This window comes from Coenobita brevimanus, chromosome 87, assembly GCF_032717465.1.
Source record: "Coenobita brevimanus isolate Jiangsu-jjx chromosome 87, ASM3271746v2, whole genome shotgun sequence".
NCBI classification, from domain to species: Eukaryota; Metazoa; Arthropoda; class Malacostraca; order Decapoda; family Coenobitidae; genus Coenobita; species Coenobita brevimanus.
Window position 1 is genome coordinate 15,443,565 of NC_137040.1, and position 13,982 is coordinate 15,457,546.

Sequence of the window (13,982 nt, forward strand, 5' to 3'; positions counted from 1 at the left end):
AGACAAATGAGGAAGTGAAGGAGTATAGTGGTGTTGATGTGGATGTGTTGGAAAGAATTAGGAGACATTTCTGAGATTGTGTGGCCATGTGTAGAGAATGGAGAATGAGAGATTGACTAAGAGAGTATATGTGAGAGAGATAGAAGCAGTAAGGGGGAGGGGGAAACCAAGGATGAGACATCGGGATAGGGTGGAGACGTATATGAGTGAGGGTTGTGTGATTTAGAGAGAGGCCAGCCTGATGGCAGAGGATAAGTGACACGAAAGCAATTTGTTTGTGGCTGCCCCTTCAGAGACTAATGTGTTTGATTGTGGTTGAACAAACGCCGCAGTCAGTATTGGGGTAATTCTGTTAATTTGACAAGTGCAATACAAACAGTAGACCCTCTCTGTGTCGAACTACATTAAACTTGACACATTGTAATTCCAGCAAGCCCTATGTTGAATAAAGCAAAAAGCCGGATGTTGCGTAGTGCCCTCCTTATTGGCTTAACATTCAGCGTTGAACAGGATATTGTGTTACTGTCCGTCTCGACCCACCATCCTAAGAACTCTCCCGTGAGTGAAAGGTGAAAACTATGCATAGAATACAATACACTGTTGGTACAGTACAGAGATACTTTACAGTATAATTCCAGTTAACCGGGAAGCTTGGGGAATTTACCTTCCCAGCTGCTAATTTTTCCAAGACATCTGATATATATATATCATTACGGTATATACAATACCACTCATATCCAGGGGCACACAAACAGTTCCATTTGAAACATAACCTCCTCTTAAACACACCAAATAGATGTAACACACATGATAGCAGTGTCTTGCAGGAGTGCACAACACACACGTGGAGTTAATTTTGTTAAACATTATTTGTTATTTTATTCATAAAACATGGAAAAATAAACAAAAGAAATAAATCTTTGGCATTCATTAATGAATTGATGTTTAGGAAAGAAGTGTTGCACAGTAGAATTATCATGACTCCCTTGCTTACAGTTGTTTATGGCTGCAGTTGTTATAAGACAAATTTATACATTTTGCATTTGCACTGGCAAAGAAGATAAAATCTAGCTGATAGAAATGAATGTTTGTTTTGTTGGTTAAAATTACTGCACTTGCAATTCCTATGTGTTTACTGTATCATCTGCAGACCAGCTGAGTGGCAAGTGTGGGGTGGAGTACAGCGATCAGGTAAGGAATGAATTGGCAGGCCTCGGCCTCATACATAACTGTGAGCAAGGGAGTCATGATAATTCTACTGTACAACACATCTCTCCTAATCATCAGTTCACCAATAAATGCTCCAGGTTAATTTTATAAGTTTATTTCTCCAAACAGTGGTTACGTATTTACTGTATTATCTGCAAAACAGCTGAGTGGTGAGTGAGTGGTGGAGTGACAGCAGTCAGGTAAGGAAAACATTGGTGGGCTGCTGTCGTTTGGATAACTGTGAGCAAGGGAGTCATAATAATTTTGCTGTACAACATTACTTTCCAAATCATCAGTTCACCAGTAAATGCTCAAGATTTATTTCTTTACTTTATTTTTCCATGTTTTTATGAGTAACATTTAACAGAATGAATTTGTCAAGATACTGTAAGATATTGCAAGCTCGTTGGTTCATTAGTTAGAAAAACGTACAGGTACCACACACTTTCTTCCTTTGAAGAGCATGCCTTTTTTTTTTTAATGGATTTATTCATTTTGCTTTTCATGACCCTTTATCCTAAAAACTTTCCCATGAATAAAAGATGAAAATTAAACAAAATACAATACAGCATTGATACAGGACAGTAATACAGTACATAATGTACTATGTGCTCACATAGTATTGGCATCAGTGCCACCCACTTGAAGTTTGTCCTATGGTGGTACAAGTCATTGCCAAGGGTTCCCCTGCGAGGCTGGGGGACAGTTGGAGAGCTTGGACAATCACTCCACACAAAAAGGTATGGTATCACTTCACTTAATATCACACACTGCATTATTTGTTAGGCACATGCTCTGTTATTTGGTGATGGCACAAAACGAAATGAAAGGCAGGTGATCACACTGATTGTCAGTGCTGGGCAGCCATCTTGTCTCACTTAGCTGACAGAAAGCCCACCAAGGGGAAGGTGGTTATGTAAAGTTGACACGAGTTCCAAGTCATAAGTTTTGTTATTTCATACTCAGATAGTTGTTACTTCACTTAATATCACACACTGCACTATTTGTTATGCATTTGCACTGTTACCTGGCGATAGCAGTGGTATTTCAGTGACCTTTCATGCACAAAATTGAACGATTGGCAGTCGGTCACAGTGAATGTAAAAACTGGGCATCCATCTTGGCTTGCGTGCGTCACTACATCTGCATAAGATTCTCGGAGGTGGCCACCGAAAACATCATTCATGTGAAATTACTACCAATTTTTTAACATTATACTGTACTGAAAAATAGTATAACATTTGAATTATCGTTCTAGTAATTTATCACATAACGAATATTGTACAGTATAATGATACTTGGTGGATGAGTTTGAGAGTGTGTGTAAGAAACGGAATCTAAAGGTGAATGTAGGGAAGAGTAAAGTGATGGTCTTTGAGAGAGGTGAAGTCAGTAAATGTACAGCGAGGTTGGATGGTGAGGAATTGGAAAATGTGAGTACATTTAAGTACTTGGGTAGTGTGATGAGTAAGGATGGAGGTTTGGAGGGTGAAGTGCTTGAAAGGGTACAGCAGGGAAGAAAGGTTGCTGGTTCTTTGAAAGCAGTGATAAGGAACAGGGAAGTGAGCATGGAAGTGAAAAAGTTACTACATGACAGTATTGTGATACCAACTCTAATGTACGGAAGTGAAGCTTGGACGTTGTTGGAAGGACACAAGTCAAGAGTGAGAGCTGTGGAAATGAGTTATTTAAGAGGAGCCTGTGGAGTCACATGGAGAGACAGGCTGACGAATGAGGATATAAAGGTGCGTTGTGGTGTTGATGTGGATGTGATAGGAAGCGTTATGAGGAACACACTGAGGTGGTTTGGCCATGTGGAGAAGATGGAGGGTCAAAGACTGACGAAGAGAGTGTATGTGAGTGAGGTGGAGGGGGAAAGAGGGAGGGGGAGGCCGAGGATGAGATGGAGAGATGGGGTGGAGAGGTATATGAGAGAGGGGGGTGTGAGTTGGGAGCAGGGGAGTGAAATGGCGGGGGACAGGGCGACTTGGAGGCGATTTGTTTGTGGCCACCCCAAACGGGATTGAGGCGTCTGGCAATAGATAGATAGATAGATAATGATACCACACTGTAATCCGTTATTACCAGTCAGCATCCACCATGGAGAGAGGGCACTTTCAGGCCAGGTTGGAGTAAAAAAAAAGGTAGGAAACACATGTACTTTGCCGTACACTGTACCACCCTTGCCCACCAATGCCCTAGCTGAGGAAAGGGAGAAGACTGTGCCTGGTTGGAAGTTGTTCAAACAATGTATTTTACCTAACTGTATTTACCTAATTGTAATATACAGGAAATGAGCTATGCTTGTGGGGTCCCGTCTCTGTTTCTCAATAAGTAAAATTTAGCTTTAAACTTGTTTAAGTTTTTAGACTGGACGTTCTCTTTGTCCAGGCTATTCCACAGGTCTATAAATCTATAAGTAAAACTATATTTCTTGATATCCTTCAAGCAGTTTGGTTTCTTCAGTTTCATTCCGTGTCCTCTTGTTACTCTCTTGTCCCATAAACACAGATCTTCTTTGTCAATTTTATCTACTCCCACCATGGTCCTGAACACTGCAATCATGTCTTCTCTCTTTCTCCTTTCTTCTAAGGAAGGCAAATCCAGCTTTTCCAACCTCTCTCTATAAGACAGATCTGCCAGACTGGGGACAATCTTGGTTGCTGTTCTTTGTTTTCGCTCAATCTTGTTTATATCTTTCTTTTTGTGTGGGGACCACGTTACTGCTGCATATTCTAACCTGGGGCGAATCATGGCCACTATCAATTTTTTCATCATCTCCTCATCCATATAATGAAAGGCTACTCTTATATTAGTCAGGAGTTTATAGGTCTCTCTAACTGCCTTGTTCATGTGTTTTTCAGGTGACAAACTGTCCTGGACCAGCACTCCCAAATCTTTCTCTTCTCTCGCTTTTGTAATTGGTTCATTACCCACCAAATAATTCAGTGATGGCCTCTTGGTACTTTACCCATTTCCAATATTTTACATTTCTGTGCATTAAATTTTGTTTCCCACGTCCAGCTCCAGTTGTGTATCCTATCCAGATCCTCCTGCAGCATTTTACAATCCCCCTCAATCTTTTCTTTCCTCAAGATCTTTGCATCATCAGCAAACAGACTTGCATAACTGTTCACTCCAACCACCATATCATTTACATAAATCAGGAACATTACTGGCGCCAATACTGAGCCCTGTGGGACTCCATTGTTACTTCGCTCCATCCAGACATCCTATCCTTTATTAGTCCTCATTTGTCTATCTCTCAGAAAGTCTCTCATTCATTCCAGGAGGTTCCCCTTCAGTCTTCCTATATGCTCTGGTTTCCACATTAGAGTCTTAAGAGGTACCTTGTTGAAGGCCTTCTCCAAATCTAAATACACACTATCCACCCAACCATCTCTCTCCTGTAGCACGTCAATCGCTCTTGAGTAAAAACTCAACATGTTGGAAACACATGACCTTCCACTTCTAAATTCAAACTGACTTTCAGCCAAAATATTCATCTCTTCCAGACATTTTATTCATCTATCTTTCAGAATTCTCTCGCACAATTTTGCGACCGTGCTGGTTAGGGACACTTGTCTATAATTCAGGGGTTCTTCCCTGTTTCCTCCTTTATAAATTGGTATCACATTTGCCCTCTTCCATTCTTGAGGCACTTTCCCCTCTTCCAGAGAAGACACAATTAAACTGTGAATCTTATCCGCCAGTTGTTTTCTGCATTCCTTCAGTACCCAATTAGAGATGCCATCAGGTCCTGGGGCTTTCCTCACATCTTGAGTTTCCAGTAATTTATAAACTTCTTGTACTTCCACTTTTATATCTTTTATCACTACATTTCTAGTCACTCCCTCCCCTTCCACAAACTCACTTTCATTAGTGAAAACTGACTGGAAACGTTTGTTCATTATTTCTGTTTGCACTGCCGCATCTTTATAGACCTCTCCTTCTACTTTCAGTTTTTGGTGATTCCTTCCTTTTGTTTCAGTTTGCCATTGACAAATCTATAAAACAGTTTGAGTTCATCCTTACATTTGTCTATTATACCTTTTTCAAAATTCCTTTCTTCTTCTCTACGTATTCGTGTGTAATCATTTCTAGTTCTGTTATATTCTTCCTTTGTTCTGTTGTTACCTCTCTTTCTCCAATTGTTCCATGCCGTGTCTCTCTCTTTTTTGCTATCATACACCTTCTCTTAAACCATTCCTTTTTCTGTTTTCTTTCTCCCTTACTCTTGGAACAAATATTTCCACTCCCGACTTACAGAAGGCTAGAAAAATATCCTACTTCCTCTGTATCTCTCTTGTTCCTCTGAATTTCCTCCAATCTGCATTTTCGAAAAATTTTCTCAATCCTGTAAAGTTTGCATTTCCAAAGTTGTATCTTCTGCCTATAAAGCTCGTCTCTTTGCTCCATGTTCCCTGTTATCATCTGGAACTCAGTGACCACATGATCACTTTTTCCAATAGGACACAAATACTCCAAGGATTCTATTACATTGGGTTCTTTGGTAAACAGTAAGTCTAGCCTTCCTGGTGTGTCCTCACCTCAGAACCATGTCTCTTCTTTGACCCATTGCGTCATCACATTGTTCATTGTTATATTTAATAATGTAGTGCCCCACGAATCTTCACTGCCTCCTGAGTCCCACTCCTCCCAGTTCACCTCTTTGTGTCTGTTTTGTGCTGTGCGAATGTTAACGGGACACACTGCCTCGAACCCATTGTTGTTGGGTGTGCAAAACAATCACGTTGTCTCCGTAGGTTATGGACAGCCTGCCTGCTGTGTGGTACCATTCTGTGAAGGCCTGGTTCACCACTAAGATCTGAAACTGGTTCCACAGACATTTCATCAAGGAGGTTATCCGTTATCAAATGGAGGTCCTTGGTACCGTTCGTGACCAGGTGAAGGCACTCCTGCTCCTGGACAATGCCCCCATACATCCGTCTGAGAAGGATTTGGTTGCTTTTGATGGGCAGATTAGGTGCATGTTTCTGCCACCTAAAATGAATGCTCTGATTCAACCAATGGACCAGGGTGCTATCGTGACTGCCAAGTGACTTTACCGCTGGGGGTTCCTGAACGAGGTCATGGTAGGTTGAGGACACGTGGGGAGCAGACCTTGCAGAATTTTTGGCATTACAACCTGAAGTCTGCAGTGTTCAACTGGGCGAACACGTGGAAAGAAATTTCCATCAAAACCCTCGAAAGCAGTTGGTCTCGTCTCCCACAGGAAACTGAAGCTGAGCACGACTTTGATGGGTTTGACATGGATGATTTCCACAGTTGCCTTCGAACAGCAGGAGAGCAGGTGGACATCGACAACATGAGGGACTGGCTGGATCACAATGGCTGCAATCCTGGTTATCAGACGATGTCTGAAGAGGAGATCGCTGCTGCTGCCTTTGCGGCGTTGGAAGACGACAGCGGGACTGATGAGGATGAGGATGAGGACTCTGACTTGCAGCCCTCTGCAACTCTTTCAATCTCTCGTCTCAGTGTCCTCCGTGGTTACCTGGAGGGGGTGCTGGAGTATGCCAAGCATCTGCACTGTGACAAAGAGTTGGTGTCACTCTGCCTGGCGGTGGAGCTGCAGGGAGTCCAGGACTCTGTCATCCTCTGGCGGAATCATCGGTCCTATCGTCAAACCAAGATCGACTCCTTCTTCAAGCCTGCGACCCCCTCGAGTGCTAGCTCATTCTCACCAGCACCACCACCAGCTCATTTCCCACCTTCACCATTGGACCTGTAGCCGAGCACATCAACAGCCGTTGAGTCTCCGTTGGACGTAAGTTTGTGGCTGTCTTTGGAGTCTCCTGAGGTGGATAGGCCACCATCACCGCACCATACGTCACCAGTCATTGTCCACCTCCGGCAGGTTGAAGAGGAGTTCGTTGACCTTTGTTAGGTGCTACTGTTTGCCACAACAAACAGACAACATGGGACAACTCTACACCTGCTGGAGGTGTGTGTGTTAAGAAGCCTGTCAGTGGTGCACTGGGTGGTAAGGACCCCAACCGAATGTTTTTCGGCAGGTAACTTTAGGTTTCTTGCATAGTTTGCTCAGTGTTAAAATTTATTTAGGATAATCCTATACATGTTTTGATGTTTTCATGTCACAGTACGGCAGGATGACCCAAAAACAGTGCCAAAAATAGAGGGGGTACTGGATATACAGCAGTGTCTAAGTAGGGTGTTTTTTGGATTTCAGTGTTGTTGTTTTTTTTTTTTGTATGATATTCTTCGTGTTGAAAATTACTTTGGAAAATCATATGTATGTTTTCATGTAAAATAATGGCAGAATGACCTGAAAACACCACCAAAACAAGGAGGAGTATTGTACATGTAGCAGTGTATGGGTAGGGTGTTTTTTGGTTTTCAGTGTTCTTTTTGCATGGTTTTCTTTGTGTTTACCATTACTTTGAATATTCCTATGTGTGTTATGATGTCTAAATATGCCTGAATGACTGGAAAACACTGCTAAATTAAGCACAGGTACTGTACAAATAGGTTAGGTATAGGATGGAGATGGGAATAGGTAAGGTATGGGTATGGTAGGGGAATAGTGTTCGTTATCCGGATGTTGCCACTACCCAGACAGGCCTTTGGCTCTATTATGTCCGGATAAATGAGGGATTACTGTATAGATAGATAGATAGATAGATATATAAATATAAATATAAATATATATATATATATATATATATATATATAGCCTCTGTGGTACAGTGGTAAAGTGTACGTTTTTGTACACTGAAGAATGAGGGTTCATGCCCCGCCAGGGTAATAAACTTTGGGAGCATTCTTCTGGCCACGTAATGCATTGGCGGACACAAGGGGGGCTGTGGTTGAACCAGTGTTGCATACTATAAAGTTTGCTTACACCCAGTCGGCTTGCACGGGTCGATTACACTTGGTTCACAGACTACACACACATCCAAAGCCACTCCATAACTACAGTTACACTTACAACCACTTCTCACCCTACATACAATCTCTACTAAACAGCGTAAGCCATTTGGTAGGGATACATTGGCTGTATCGTCCCCACTTCAGTCTGGATAGGCTGGTCCTGCAGTGGACACTCAAACGGCTGATGAGATGAGATGACATATATATATATATATATATATATATATATATATATATATATATATATATATATAGTATATATATATATATATATATATATATATATATATATATATATATATAATATATATATATATATATATGTATAGCTATATTTATATCTATCAATCTATCTATCTATCTATCTATCTATCTACTGCCAGAAGCCCTAATCCCTTACGGGGTGGCCACAAACAAATCGCCACCACGTCGCCCTGTCCCCCGCCATTTCACTGCCCTGCTCCCAACTGACACCCCTTCTCTCATACATCTCTCCACTCCTTCCCTCCATCTCATCCTTGGCCTCCCCCTCCCTCTCCCCCCCTCCACCTTACTCACATACACTCTCATCGTCAGTCTCCCACCCTCCATCCTCTCCACATGGCCAAACCACCTCAGTGTGTTCGTCCTAATGCTTCCTATAACATCCACATCCACACCACAATGCTCCTTCACATCCTCATTTGTCAGTCTGTCTCTCCATGTGACTCCACAGGCTCCTCTTAAATAACTCATTTCCACTGCTTTCACTCTTCACTTCTGTCCTTCCAACAATGTCCAAGCTTCACTTCCATAAGTTAGAGTTATCACAATACTGTAATGTAATAACTTTTTCACTTCCATGCTCACTTCCCTGTTCCTTATCACTGCTTTCAAGGAACCAGCAACCTATCTTCCCTGCTGTACCCTCTCAAGCACTTCACCCTCGAAACTTCCATCCTTACTCATCACACTCCCCAAGTACTTAAAAGTACTCACATTTCCCATTTCCTCCTCATCCAACCTCACTGTACATTCACTGACTTCATCTCTCTCAAAGACCATCACATTACTCTTCCTTACATTCATCTTTAGATTCCGTTTCTTACATACTCTCCCAAAGTCATCCACCAAGCCTTGCATCTCCCCTTCATCTTCACTTAACAACACAGTATCATCTGGAAACAACAGTACAGGAAGTTTCCAAACACTACCATCTCTCACTAGGGCAACTCCAACAGCAACTGCCCTACCTTGTATCTCTTTCATAACCCCATCCATGTACAGATTGAACAACCATGGAAACATGACACACCCTGTTTCAACCCAGTCTTCAAAGAGAAAAATTCACTCAGTTCACCATCCACACGCACTGCAGCCTTAGCACCCTCATACATACTCTTCACAGCATTCAACAACTTCCCATCTACTCCATATATTCTTAATGCTTTCCACAATCCTTGTCTATCCATCCTGACATATGCTTTCTCCAAATCCATGAAGACTGCATACAACTTCTTTCCCTTCTCTAGAAACTTTCCACTAAAGATCTAAAAATGAATATGTGATCTACACAACCTCTTCCCTTCCTAAAGCCTCCCTGTTCTTCTCCAACTAATTCCTCTGTTATTTCCCTAACTCTGTCAATAAGTATCCTACCATACACTTTTCCTATTACACTAAGAAGACAAATGCCCCTATGATTACCACACATTTCTTTTTCCCCTTTTACTTTGTACAAGGGAATAATTATACCTGACTTCCAATCCTCCAGAACTCTACCTTCCTCCCAGACCAATCTGCACATCTTCCACATCCATTCTACTACTATCTCTCCCCCATGCTTCAGCATTTCACCACACACTTCATCAATTCCTGGGGCTTTCCCGAATTTGCCTTTCTTCATTGCTTCCACAACTTCTATCCTACTGATTTCTTCCAGTCTTCTGAACTCTCTCCTTCTCCCAGCCATTCCCCAGCCACTTATACTCCCATAACTTCCATTCTCTATGCTTAACAATTCCTTAAAGTGTTCTCTCCAACTGCTCACTTTATCTCCCTTCACCACTAGTAATCTACCATTTTTATCTTTCACACCCCTACTAACTTCACTTCCACCCTGTCTTACTCTCTTCACCTCTTTTCAGAACACTTTCTTACAGTCCCTCCACTTTACACTCAAATTCCTTCCACATTCCTCATCCACTCTCTTCTTACTCTCTCTTACTAATCTTTTCACCTCTCTCTTCCTTCCTACATATAACTCCGCTTCTCAACTTCTTCCACGTCCCTATTTCTCATCCATTCATTATATGCTCTCTTCTTTTGTGCCACAGCCTGTCTCACCTCTTCATTCCACCATGCTGTTCCTTGCACTCCCTTCTGTCTTCTCTTCACCTCACACACCACATCACATGCTGCACATATTTCTTCTGTGAATATCTTGGACACATCTTCCACGTCCCCCATCTGCTCGAATTCATATTTACCCAATTGCTCCTCCCCTTCTCTCCTATATTCTGCCTTTTTTTCATCCTCTTGTAACCTTTCCACTCTCCTTGCAACTACTCCTTCCTCCCATCCTTCCCTTCTTCTATTTCTCCATCTTTCTTGGATCTTGATTCTGGCCACCACCAAGTAATGGTCTGAAAGTCCATTCCCCCAACCTCTATAAGCTCTTGCATCCATTACACATCTTTGTATCCTTTCATCCACACACACATAATCAATCATTGCCTTCCTTTCATTCAGTTCACCACCCACCCTTCTCATCACTCGCCATGTATACCTGTGGATCATTTTTTGCCTGAAGAGGGAATTGGCTGTCGCCAACCCCCTCCCAGCCCAAATGTCCACTAACGCACTGCAATTTTCATCTATCTCAGCAGGCACACCCCACTCACCAACTATTCCATCCACCTTCACATTCCCTACTTTACCATTCATATCACCGATCAAAAACACTCTCTCATTCCTTCCAAACTTTTCCATGCACACTTCCACATTTGTCCAGAACTCTTCTCTCACTCTGCTTGCACAATCTTTCATTGGCGCATACACGCACACAATCGCCCACATTTGTATTCCAACTTTTAATCTTACCCAAACAATCCTTGACCCAACTGATCCATACTCTCTTATGTTCTTTTTCCATCTTTTACTCACAACTATACATACTCCTTCTTTTGCCCTCTCATTCTCACCTACACCTGCACATATACCCCATCCATACTCCCATTCTCTCACCCTCTCACCACTCCATTTAGTTTCAGTTACTCTACATGCATAAACTTTTGCACCCTCAAGCACCTGGACAATCTCTCTTTCACCTCATCATTCGCACCTCTTACATTCCATGTTCCGATTGCCATGTCCTTTGTCCGGTCCTTGGTCGTCATGTTTTGGTCAGCCCTTGTCTGAGGCTTCTTGTTTGTCTTTTTATTTAGTTTTCCGGGGAGGGGCACTAACCCCCTAATGCTCCCCATAAAAATTTTATTCACCAAGGATTGCCACTAATCCTCTTGAAAGTCCTCATTACAAATCAAGCAAAAACTTGACTCAAACAACACATGAATAATGGCTGCCCAGCATCACGCATATTTCATCAGGAACCACTTTTGGTCTATCTATCTATCTATAGCCTGACGCCCTAATCCCGCAGAGGGTGGCCACAGACAAAATGCCTCCAAGTCGCTCTGTCACCCACCATTTGACTACCTTTCTCCTAACTCACTCCCCCCTCCCTCATATACCTCTCAACTCCATCCCTCCACCTCATCCTCGGTCTTCCTCTCCCTCTCCCTCCCTCCACCTCACCTACATACACCCTCTTAGTCAGTCTTTCATTCTCCATTCTCTCCGCATGTCCAAACCACCTCATTGCATTTCTCCTAATCTTCTCAACCACATCCACATCCACCCCACAACGTTCTTTCACTTCTTCATTCGTCAACCTGTCCCTCCATGTCACTCCACATGCTTCTCTCAAGTAACTCATTTCCACTGCTCTCACTCTTGACTTGTTCCCCTCTTGCAAAGTCCATGCCTCGCTTCCATACGTCAAGGTAGGGATCACAGTGCTATAATGCAGTGACTTCTTAACTTCCATACTCACCTCCCTATTTCTCATCACTGCTTTCAGTGAGCTGACAACCTTCTTCTCTGCTGTACCCTTTCACGCACTTCATCCCCCAAAGTTCCATCCTTACTTATCACACTACCCAAGTACTTGAATGCACTCACATTCTCCATATCCCCGCCATCCAACCGCACCATGCATTCTGTGACTTCATTCCTCTCAAACACCATAACTTTACTCTTGTTTACATTAACTTTCAGATTCCTCTTCCTACACACTGTCCCAAATTCGTTCACCAAATCTTTCCAGTCCCATTCATCTTCACTCAACAATACTGTATCATCAGCAAACGACAACACAGGAATCTTCCAAATCTCACCCTCATTCATTAGAGCCACCCCCACATCCACTACCCTATCTTGCACCTCCTTTACAACCCCATCCATGTATATATTAAACAGCCATGGAGACATCACACAACCCTGTTTCAGTCCCACATTGAGATCAAAGAACTCACTCAGCTCACCATCCACTTGTACCGTAGCCCTAGCTCCTTCATACATACTCTTCACAGCACTCAACAATTTCCCCTCCACTCCATATATTCTCAGTACCTTCCACATACCTTGTCTATCTATTCTGTCATAAGCTTTCTCCAAGTCCATGAAGGCAGCATACACTTTCTTTCCCTTCTTTAGATACTTCTCCACTAAACATCTTAGAACAAATATCTGATCTACACACCCTTTTCCCTTTCTAAATCCCCCTTGATCTTCTCCAACTAGCTCCTCTGTTATATGCCTAACCCTATCAATGAGTATTCTACCATTTATTTTTCCAGTCACACTGAGAAGGCAAATACCCGTATGGTTACCACATACTTCTCTCTCTCCTTTTCCTTTGTATAAAGGAACAATTATACCTGATTTCCAGTCCTCCAGTGCTCATTAAAAAAAAAAAAATGCAGCGTGAAACTTTTTGAAAGCCATTAGTCATCGACAATGAAGAAAAAAAAAAGCTATAAAGAAGTTGTCCGTATGGTGTGATTGCTTATCCCACTTCTCAGATACACACGAATGCAGTAATCGTGAATAATAAACAAGTCAGCCAAGCAATATAATTTATATGACAGTATAATTCACAAGAACTGAACTCACTTAATTATATTACCTAACTATTTGTCAACACGTAGTGTCTTCACGTATCGTAAGATCCAAATTTTCTCGACCAAAGACCGTCAGTTCATAAAGATTGAGCACAAAGTCTTTTTTTTTTTCTTTCTTTCTTTTCACATTGCACCAAAGGCGAAAACATGAATTTTACAGCTCCTTCATCATTAAATTTTTTTCCAACAAAGAAAACTATCCACATCGTAAACATCTTGACTAATTTTATGTGTCTGGTCGTTTGCGTTCTTGTTCGTTTTTTTAGTTAGCTGTTTTCCGGGGAGGGGTACTAACCCTCCGCCAACCCTTTTAGTTGCCTCATACGACCCCCCAGGTAGGGTTGTGTGGATGTGGATGTGGATGTGATAGGAAGTGTTAGGAGGAACACACTGAGGTGGTTTGGCCATGTGGAGAGGATGGAGGGTGAGAGACTGATGAGGAGAGTGTATGTGAGTGAGGTGGAGGGGGGGAGAGGGAGGAGGAGGCCGAGGATGAGATGGAGAGATGGAGTGGAGAGGTATATGAGAGAGGGGGGTGTGAGTTGGGAACAGGGCAGTGAAATTTCGGGGGACAGGGCGACGTGGAGGCGATTTGTTTGTGGCCACCCCGTATGGGATTAAGGCATCTGGCAATAG

At 42.4% G+C, this 13,982-nt stretch overlaps 1 protein-coding gene across 1 annotated transcript in view; it reads left to right on the forward strand.

Moving 5' to 3' along the window:
- The window catches only part of Camta (Calmodulin-binding transcription activator), a 1,827,966-nt gene that overhangs the window by 1,181,424 nt on the left and 632,560 nt on the right, over window positions 1-13,982 (forward strand). The gene's annotated exons all lie outside the window — the stretch shown is intronic.